This window comes from Hevea brasiliensis, chromosome 1, assembly GCF_030052815.1.
Source record: "Hevea brasiliensis isolate MT/VB/25A 57/8 chromosome 1, ASM3005281v1, whole genome shotgun sequence".
Taxonomy (NCBI): Eukaryota; Viridiplantae; Streptophyta; class Magnoliopsida; order Malpighiales; family Euphorbiaceae; genus Hevea; species Hevea brasiliensis.
Window position 1 is genome coordinate 92,301,359 of NC_079493.1, and position 10,784 is coordinate 92,312,142.

The following is a 10,784-nucleotide window of genomic DNA, read 5'->3' on the forward strand; positions in this document are numbered from 1 at the left end:
CGCAAATTCCCACTAAGTTACTCATCGCTAGGGCACTGGCTCATTTAACTTGGTTGTATTTTATTTCTAAAATTTTTTCCTAAGTTTTTCTTATTAATATTTGAGTTAATTATGGTTCCTCACTTTATTTTAAATATTTTTCCGGATGTTCTAGCTGTCCGGACCGACACTGGTTACCGGAATAGTAGAATGTACGGAGTTGCTACAGGGAGGGTGTTACATCGGCAGCCTTGACATGAGTTAGGGTTAGGTGAATTTCTTGATTTAAAGTGACATATTAGCTGCCCCTAGTATGAATTATATGATTAGTATAATAAGTAGGAGTGAAATGCATGAATTGAAGGCTTTGGTAAATTAGGTTTAGGGTTTTGAAACTCAAAATTTGGGGGTTGATGCAAGTGAACATAAATTAATGTTGTAATGGTCAATTAGTGACCATTTGGCTATATTTGATAAGGAATTGAAGTGATTTCTGCCAATGGAATTAAGGTTAGATATGCTGCCTTTGGTGACCTGCAGGGCTGGATGTGAGTTCAGCAAATTTAGGTAGCTGTAACTTGAGTTGTGTAGGTTCAATTGGTGCAGGGCCAATTGGACATGAAATTAGATACATAATGGCACAATTTTGATGAAGAAACCCTACTCAGAAAGCCACAATAGACTGACCTAAAAATTAACCGAATCTGGGTAACACACATTCTGCCTGGGCAAAATGACTAAATGAACAGTATTCATTCATTTGGTTATAACTCAGTGTAGAAAGGTCTAATTGACCTAAAATTTATATCAATCAAAAGCTTAAACAATTTAGAATAACTTTCATGTAGAAAAAAAAAACTCAAATTCTAGACTTAACCAAATGAAATTGCTAGCCAAATTTGAGCTACCAAATCTGGCAGAACCAGGACTGCCCAGAAATTCTGGATAAAAGGTAATCCGGCTAGTTATGGTAAAATGGCCACAACTTGAGCTACAAAACTCCAAATAGAGTGATTCAGAAAGGGAATTAAAGAAGACACATAAAGGAACAATTTTGATTTAGAACATTTGGTAAAATTCTCACTGTTGAATTGCCTAATGGAACAGTGAACTCTAGCACCCAAAACTGAAATTTTTGATTTATTTCCTATTGGTTTTAAGTATTGATTGGCAACTAATGCCAACACTTTTGTGAACCAGAATGTGGTAATTTCATGTGATTAGAACTCATGTAACTATTACGTATGAGAAAGTCAATATTTTGACTTGAATAGTAAAATGAATAGTAACCTTACATGTTAAACACAAATATTCAATTAAGGGCTTTATAATATACCCTAGTAGACCTAGTAAGATTGGTTTGGATAGGCTGGCATGCTAATAGGGTTCTGATAGCAGTACTACACATAGCATCATGCCATTCTGTGATTCATGGCTTAAATGGCCATTTTGTGATTTTATAGCTTTTAGCCATTCTGATACTATTGTGATACTTGGCTTTGTGCCTAATATTTATTACAGGTCATTAGTTGTTCTGTTGCATACCGGGAGACACTATGTGACCGATGGTGTGACGACCCGAGGTACTTGGTACCCAGTGCTAGTTTACCCATTTATCCAGTCCAGTCAACTGGTATAGGTTACTTGGGCAACAAAAAAATAAATTTTGATGAATTTTAATCAATTATTGATATAAAAAAAAGTACCAAAATAATAATACTATAAATAATTACCAGAAACTTGTCCGTATGAAAAATCAACATACATTCTATATGTTTATTTCTTTTTAGTTCTTTTTATGTTATTATTGGCACCACTAAGTAGTATTGCTTAGCGCGTTGCTTTTGCCACGCGTAGGTACTAGAGATACAGAGCGTGATCCCAGTAGACCACAGTCTGGGTGAGGATTAGATCCGCAAGTGTCCTGTGTCACCTCTCAGCTGCAGTGCATTGGGTAGGACACTAGGTTATATTTTGTATTTTGTAATTTTTGTAAACTTTGTAATTAATCTTTTATTTTATCATGTATATTTGAAACCTCTGTCATGTAATTTTGTATTAATGTAATCATCTGTAAATTTGTGTTTATAAATAACATATGAGTATTTCTTTACAAATGGAGCATAATTATGATCTGAAATGAATGAATGACAATTGAGGAATTGTTGAGAAATTGATGAGAATTGATGATGAAATTGGAGTTATGGGTTTGAAAAATTATTGGGAGTGTCTTTTAATAGGTTCAGAAGATTTTCTTTTTTTCAATTTACAGTCGGCACTCTGCCGGATTTTCTATAAAATTTACAGAAATTTAAATTAATTAAATTTTCTTTTTAAAAGACTTATATATATGTGAATTTTACATAAAAGGTATTTTAAATAATAAAATCAATAATGGTAATAAAATAAGATCAAGAAAGTGCTCCGATACACTATATAGCATGTTTTGCTCGGCTACACTGTAGACGGGCAAGGGGGTGTCACAATTTCACTTATTAGTGTATTTGATTTTCCCTAAGAGTGAGACATTCACGTGTTCTTTGATATTTTTTTTTTATCAAAACAATGAGCCGATATCATAATTTAAACTCCATTTATGATTATTGGCATTAATTTATCTGAGCATATCTTTAAATCCATCTAACTTTTTTAAAGGATGTGTGGGGTGCTTTATCACATCTTACCCTTCTGTAAGATATGACATAATCTCGTAGTATACCTAATGAATTACTGAACTCCATCTACCAGATAATCCATTAAATATACTACAAGAGATTTTAAACAAATCCAATTTATTTTTAAGTTCAATAATTGCCAAACAGTTGAGAAATAAATTAAATGTTTGGGAATTAAAGGATTTTATTCCATATTATTTTACGGAAATTTGGCTAGTGACGACTATAATTCGAATAAACCAAATTTTCAAAACCTGTTTGAAATCTATTTATAGTTAACAATACACATAAATTGAACTCAATCAAATCTCAAATCATTTCTTTTCATTCATTCGACATTATGAAATAACATCATCTCATTTATAAACTTTACAACTCAAAAGATATTTAATTACAAAATTCACAAAGTACAAAATTATAAAAATTATTATTACAATTCATTCTGCACAACTGCTCAATATCTTTACATACATATAGTTTCAAATACATCAAAATAAAATTTACAAGGGTATACCTAAAATAGACCTGGTGTCTAACCAAAAAACGCCTCCAAGGTCTATCACTCTGCAGACTTCTCCTTTCTCCTACCTATGATAGCATACAAAAGTGATCGCTGAGCGTTGAACTCAGTGGTGTACAACTAATAATTTAAAAACACATTACATACGTAATTGCCAAATTATAAATCAATTATTGACAAAATTCACATTTTTCATAAATCATGAAAACAATACAACATTGCTCAATCACTAGCAAATCAAATGTTTGCAATCACATTTTTATCAAAATATTCACAAAACACAAGTTTTACCAGCAATCACATAGTTTGAGTCATGACACAAAATTTCACGTTCAATGTCGTGTTGTACACCACAACAATGCAATCTCAATCCCACTAATTGTTATTAATGAGGGAGGTGGCTAGCTAGTAATATGAGTACTCATCCGATCTCAACCTCAACTAGCAAGCCAGAGAGGGAGGTAACATAATCAAATATCAAACCCCAATTAACCATTACTAATGGGGAATACCGTAAGGGACTGTCATGCCAACTGTGATTTTAAAACAATCTAAAAAATTTCCATTCAATAATCACATTGCAAATCAAATAATCATATTCAATTATCACAAAACCACATAATTAGGTGGCAACACATTAAGTTTCTCAAAACAAAGCATTCAAACCGGGTCACCCCCTTGCTACAATAATTTCAAATAGCCAACATCCGTCTTTCCATAATATAAATTCATTTCACAATTTAAAATCCTCAAAACAATGCAAATAATTCTTAAATGCATAAGAAAAATCATACTTGATTCATACAAAGTTCATTCAATACATTTACAATGTTAAAACAAAAGAAAAGTCTAGTTGTGCACAAACATTCAATGAATCTCCTTTTCTTTGACTTACTTCTCCTTATCTTTCAAGGTCTCTTTTTCTACTGAAAAAACACAAGAGCAATGTCTCAATACTCATCTCAATTATCACCAATAACTAATCAAATAAATATCTAATGAATCCCTAAGCTAACTTTGCAATTTCAATGAATTTTGGGTTAAGGGCAATTCTAAACCCTGACTTTAGAACCCAATTCTAACCTAATTTCATTCATAATTTGGTAAGGTGATCTTCATGAAAGTTGTTTCTCTATATCTTAGCTTTAATTTCCTTTTTGAATCATGTAATTTGAAGTTTTGTAGCTCTATTTGTGATCAAAATACTAGTTACTACTCCTAGTTACTAAACCCTGTAGGTTCACTATTTTCTAGATTTTCACTAAATTTTGCATTCCATTTTCGAGCATCTTATGCTCAAACTTTGGACTAGGTCCCTAAAACAATGTTTTAGGCCTTTGTCTTAGGTTTCCAAATCATTTTGAATCACTTCAATTGGAGTTTTTTAGAGGAAGTTATGGCCTGATAACCATTCAGAGGTCACAAGGCAAATTGGCTAAACTGCAGGAATTCTAGATTTGGCATTCCTAACTTACCTCAACATTTCCCCTACATTGCCCTAAGAACTGGGCTAAGGTCAAAAGATGAAAGTTTTAGTTCTATGTTTTATGAGTATTTTGGCTTTGGAATTATTGAATTGCAGTTAGGTAGCTTGAGTTATGACAATTTTGCAAAAACTGGTCGGATGCCTAATTACTCACATTTTCCAGGTTCAGTCCAGAATCAGGATAGGTTTTCTGGGCTAAATTTATCTAGCAATTCAGTTAAGTTAGGGTCATAATTTGACTTCATGATCTTCATAAGAATTATTCTCCTATGTTTCAGGATTCCATAGGTTCAAGAATTACCCATGTTGGAGTTTTCTAGAGTGAGTTATGCTTAATTAAGTGTGTACTGTTCATTAAGTCAATTTTTCTAGGTCTAGAATTGTAATTCTGGATTTAAGCTCTAATTGAGGTATCCTAGGGCCATTTTCTGGGCAGACACTCTTCATTAAAGTTTTAGCATTATGTCTTAAGTTTCATTTTTAATTGGTTTCATACCAAATGGGAGCTATGTAGCTTAACTTATGAGCCTCTAAACATACTGGACTCAAGTATCCAGATTTCAGCACATTGATCACAACCCCTATATCTTTAATTCCTTTCACCAACCAACATCAATTCATATTCAATACACCTCAATTGGTCATTATACAACATTAAAAACATCAATTGCACTTCATACTAAAGAAACCCTAATTTCTCCAAAACCTTAATTGCTCAACTTCAATTCCACCCAATTCTAAACATATAAATCATGCATACATCTTCACCCAAGCTAGAATTCATGTCTAATTAAATCAAAGCACACAAAACCCTAACCTTTCCCAAGTTGGCTGAATTTCACTCCCCTCCTAACAACCATGATTTTATCATTTATTATGTTATTTCTACACAAATTAACTTCAATTCAAAGAATATATAACTAATTAGACTTGGAAGAGAGCTTACCTCACTTAGACAATTTCAAATCTCCAAATTTCTTCAAGTTCCCTTGATTTTCTTTCTTCCAATCTTCCAATCAAGCGTTAATTTGAGGTTTTCTACTAATTTGATATGATAATTAGGGAAGAAATGGAGGTTTCATGGAGCTTGGTTGATTAACAATGGAGGAAGGAAGAGAGAGAGAAGGAATCGGCCAAATGGTCTAGAAGATGAAGTGATTTTTGTTTTATTTTAATTACTTTTGTCTTATTTATATGTGTAGATAATTATCCTCAATTTAAATAATTTAAATTATAATTTTAATCATTATTACTTTTATACAATTTTCTTAATTCCATCTATATCCCATTTGAATTTTCCCTATACATAACACTTGATTTATTCCTATTTCAATATTTTAATCTCACTCATTTTAGTGGACATTTAAGTCAAAAGTCAACTCTTGAAGTGAATTGACCAAAATACTCCTCATCGGGTTATAATCTATCTTTTTCAATAATACCAAATGAATCCTTAAGTTTTAATTTACTTATTTGTGCTTATTCCCTTTTTATTTCTTTGATTTTTAAATTCTCAATAATTTCTAAATTAATCCTTCATTAAGGACTCTATAAGGTTCCACGCAAATTTAGGGTAGTAACTGAACTCACAGTCGCTTTCCCGGACCAGTCACCCATCGCCCGAACCTAAGCTCATTTAACCTATTTTTACTCCATTTCTTTTATTTTTATCCAACCTCATTTGATCTTTATTAATTTAATTTATGGTTTTTCTATGGGATTTAAGTATAGTTCCAGTCATTCTAACTGTCCAAACCGACATTAGTCGCTGGAACAGTAGAATGTACAGAACTGCCTAGGTGTTACATACTTAATGCTTTCCTCACATATAAGGACCCCGAACCCTAAATCTCTGCATTATAAATGGATTATTTTTCTTTTCATCTTTAAATCAAATTTTTTCAAAAAGCAAAAATAAAATAAAAGGTTTTCTTTATTTTTTCATAAAATTAGAGTGGCGACTCCTCACTTTTCCACTTTAGTGAGAATTGTCTGGTAACCACAAAATATGTTGCAACTGTTATCATAGTGGTAATAATGTAACACCCCTAAGTTCGGTAGTGCATTCTACTGTTCCGGTGACCAGTGTTGTCCGGACAGCTAGGATGCCTAGAACTACACTTTGACATGAGGGAGGAGACATAAAATAATGAAATACAAGAAAAGAAAATACAAGAAAAATAAAGGAAAAATAATAGCAAAGAAATGTAACCAAGTTAAGCGAGCCGAGAACCCTAGCGATGGGTGACCGCACCGGGAAGTCACGGCGTGGACCGTTGACTAGCCCTAGACTGCGGGGAACCCTGGAAAATATTTTTAGGACTTAAAGAGACATCAATTGAAGTATAAATATCATTAGAAATATCAAAGAAAAATTAAATAATTAGTACAAAGAAAAGTGAGAAATCGAAAAACGGACAAAATCTGGTTATTCTGAAAAATCGGGAATGCAACCCGAATAGGGGCATTATGGTCATTTGACATCCTGAATTGTCTTTTGACCTAAATGTCCATTAAAAATAAATAATATTACACTTAGAAAATAAAATGAAAAATTAATTTGGTGGTACCTAATGTAAATAGCCAAAAGTGGAGTGAAAATTGTGTAAATAACACATTTAACATATTATATGATTTAAATTGGTGAGTGGACCACTAGGGATTTAATTAAACACTAATGGGGCAAGTGTAAGTCCATTTCACCATCTGCACTTCATCTTCTCCAAATCCCCTCAAGCTTGCCGAAATGAGGAAAGACAAAACCTCCATTGCCGTTTACATGAAGCTCCATTAATCTCCTTCATTTCACCTCCAATCACCTAAGTGGCTTCATTAAGTTTTATCCCCACATCACAAGGAAGAGTTTGATACCAAAATTAAGAAGTTTAGTGAAGGTTTAACAAGTCCCAACCATAGGTAAGTTTGTATTTTTGAACATTGCTTTGTTAAACTTTATATACATGTTATGGGTGTGTGCTTTGTGAAGAAAATTTTCAAGTTTGAGGAGTTCTTGATATATCCATTTTTGGACAGCCATGGAGTTGTATGTTTAATGAAATATTCTTACATATGTTTGATGAGAATTCATGTTGAATAGGGTGAATTGATGTCCTAGTAAGTTATTTCCATATGTAATGGTGATTATGCATTTGAAATTGAAGTTGAAGAAAGTATGTGAAACTTTGGCATTGTGAAACAATTCGGCAGCCTTGAGACTCCATGATGAATGTATGAATTCATGAAGATATTGGCAGAATTATGACATTGAGGATTGATGGATATGTATATAAATTAGTTGTGGAAATTGTATGAAATAATGAGTAGTGTTTATGTGTATTTGTGGTTGTATTTAGACTTTATGAATTAGAGTTTTATTTGGTGTATTGAGGATGTTTGTATTCTGCCCAAAATGATATTAATGTGAAGTGGTAAATAGTTTTGATAATGTACCAAAACAGAAGTGAGTTGAGGAGTGGATTTATGGTAAGGTAAATGTGTAATTGCTATATGTTTAAGCAAGGTAATTAAGGACAGTGTACATTTTAACCTATAACTTTAAATGTGTAACTCCAATTGGTATGAGACCAATTGGAGGTGAAACTAGGCACAAAATGTGCCAACTTTCATTGAGAAAGCATACCAAAATTCTGCTTGCAAGGTAGCATGAAAAATGACCAATTCGGATTAAGTGCAAATGAGGCCTAAAAACTGACCATTTGGGCAGCAGTTAGCGTTTAGGCCATAACTCACTCAAAACAGGTCCAATTGACCTGAAATTTTAACCATGAATAGTTAAGACCCATACCTACAAGTCTTAGGAAGACACCAAAGCCCAGAAATGACCATAAGCAAGTCAAACAGCTTGCACAAGTTTGGGTCCAAAAACTGACCAAACCAAAGTTGACCAAATTTGACCTAAAATGACCTAATTTGATGCCATTGGACCAGCAATAGTAAAATGACCATAACTTGGTCTACATAACTCAGAATGACCTAAAATTTTTCCCCGCGTTCCGTAAGACATAGATCTACAAGTTTGTAGTTTTGACCGAAACTCGAAAACCGAGGGAACTAGGTCGTCCGGCTAGGTCAAACTAGTATACCGGAATACAGCAATTTGCAATAAAATGCACTAAACATGGAAATGAAATTGGTAACGAGTACCAACCCTAAAACACTATCGAATGTGACATATTAGTGACACTAAAACCTAAATTACCTAGAAAGCATCGAGGGTCGGTATATTAGGTGATTAAGCAAATAATAGCTTTCAGTGAATTACTTATCAAGCATTATCGATAGAGACAGTTTAATTTAGTACTGAAACACTTCAAATTGTGTTTCTCAGTTAGTAAAGACTCAGGGAAAGGGAAGGAAACACTGAGTCCAGACCAGGAGACAGTTATCAGAGGTTTGTGCACAACAACTATTTCTTTGAATTTTTCAATTGAAATGAATTATGACTATTTGTACATATTATTTTTGATTTTGAGCAGTTGTAAATTCAAATTGTACCTTGAAGTTGTAAAATAATTATGAGTTATTTTGGCTTGTAAAAATTATATTATATTTCTTTTATCTCAGTCTTTGAAAAATTACTGTAGATTTGAGTTGAGAAATGTATTGTGTTGAGAAATATGTTGGAGTTGAGATTTGGAAAAATATTGAAGTCCTTTTTACAGGTTTTCTGAAGAACTGTTTTATCCAAAATACAGATGGCACTCTGCCAAAATTTTTACAGAAATTCCAAATAATTCAAATGTGTTAGTTCTATCACTTCAGTTCAAAAAGGTTTTTAATACCTGTAAATAGTGCTCACCGCTGTAAAAGAAGTAAGAAAAGTTTTTAAAATCCCTTGTAGTGTATTTAATGGGTTATCAGTAGACGGAGTTGGTAATTCATTAGGTATACTACGAGATCATGTTATGCCTTACAGAGGGGTAGGGTGTGACAAATAATAATAATAATTCTCAACACCAAATGTCACACCTTACCCCTCCGTAAGGCATAACATGATCCCGTAGAATACTTAATGAACTACCGAACTCCACCTACCGATAACCCATTAAGTACCCTACAAGGGATTTTGAAACGATTTTCTTACATTTTGGAATTGGTGAGCATTTTGGTAGAAATTAAAAACCATTTATTCAAGGTTTAAATACTAGTAAAAATTTTTGTCCATTTAAATTTTTTCGCAAATTTTATAAAAATTTTGACAGAGTTCTGTTTGTTTTTAGAGAAAACCGTTCTTCAAATACCTGAGAAAAACACTCCCAAAAATGTTTCACAATTTCCAACCTCCAATAAATCACAATTCAACTCCAATCAATTCATTTCAAAACAGTTCCACAATCCAAATCAAATTTATCAACTCAGAATAGTTAATAATTCCATTCACAAAGCATAAAACAGGAAATTTATATGTACAAATATTAAATTTACAAAAGAAAATCCAAAATAATATTATTACAATTTATTTACAACTGCTCAACTTTCATTGATACATACAACATTTTCATATTTACATCAAAATTTAATTACAAGGGTATAAAATAATACCCGTACAAAAGATCAGTGTGATCTTCAACTCAGTAGCAGCTCACTCTGCTGCTTTCTCCTTGCTCTTATCTGCGATAGCAAAATAAGCTATCGCTGAGTATAAAAATACTCAGTGGTGCACAATAAAAATTTAAAATGCAATACATAAATCATTCATTGGTGAAACGTAATTTAAATATTTCTCAATCACATTTCACAAATATCAAAGTTCATAATAACATCATTTTGTCAAATAATCTATTAAACACAATTTAGTCAAACAATTTCATAAACACAGTGTTGCCAAAGTCATACACAACTTAAGCCATGACACAAAATTTCCGATCAATGCCCCGTTGCACACCACGACAAAGCAATCTACAACCCCATTAATCGAAATCAATGAGGGAGGTGGCTAGCTAGCTAATGAGTACTCATCCGATCTACAACCTCAACTGGCAAGCCAGAGAGGGAGGAAAATAAACGATCTCAACCCCATAAATGGAGGAGGAATAATAAGTAACTGTCAAAAATCCATTTCAAACATTTCATTCAAATATTGCATACAAAAATCAAATCAATT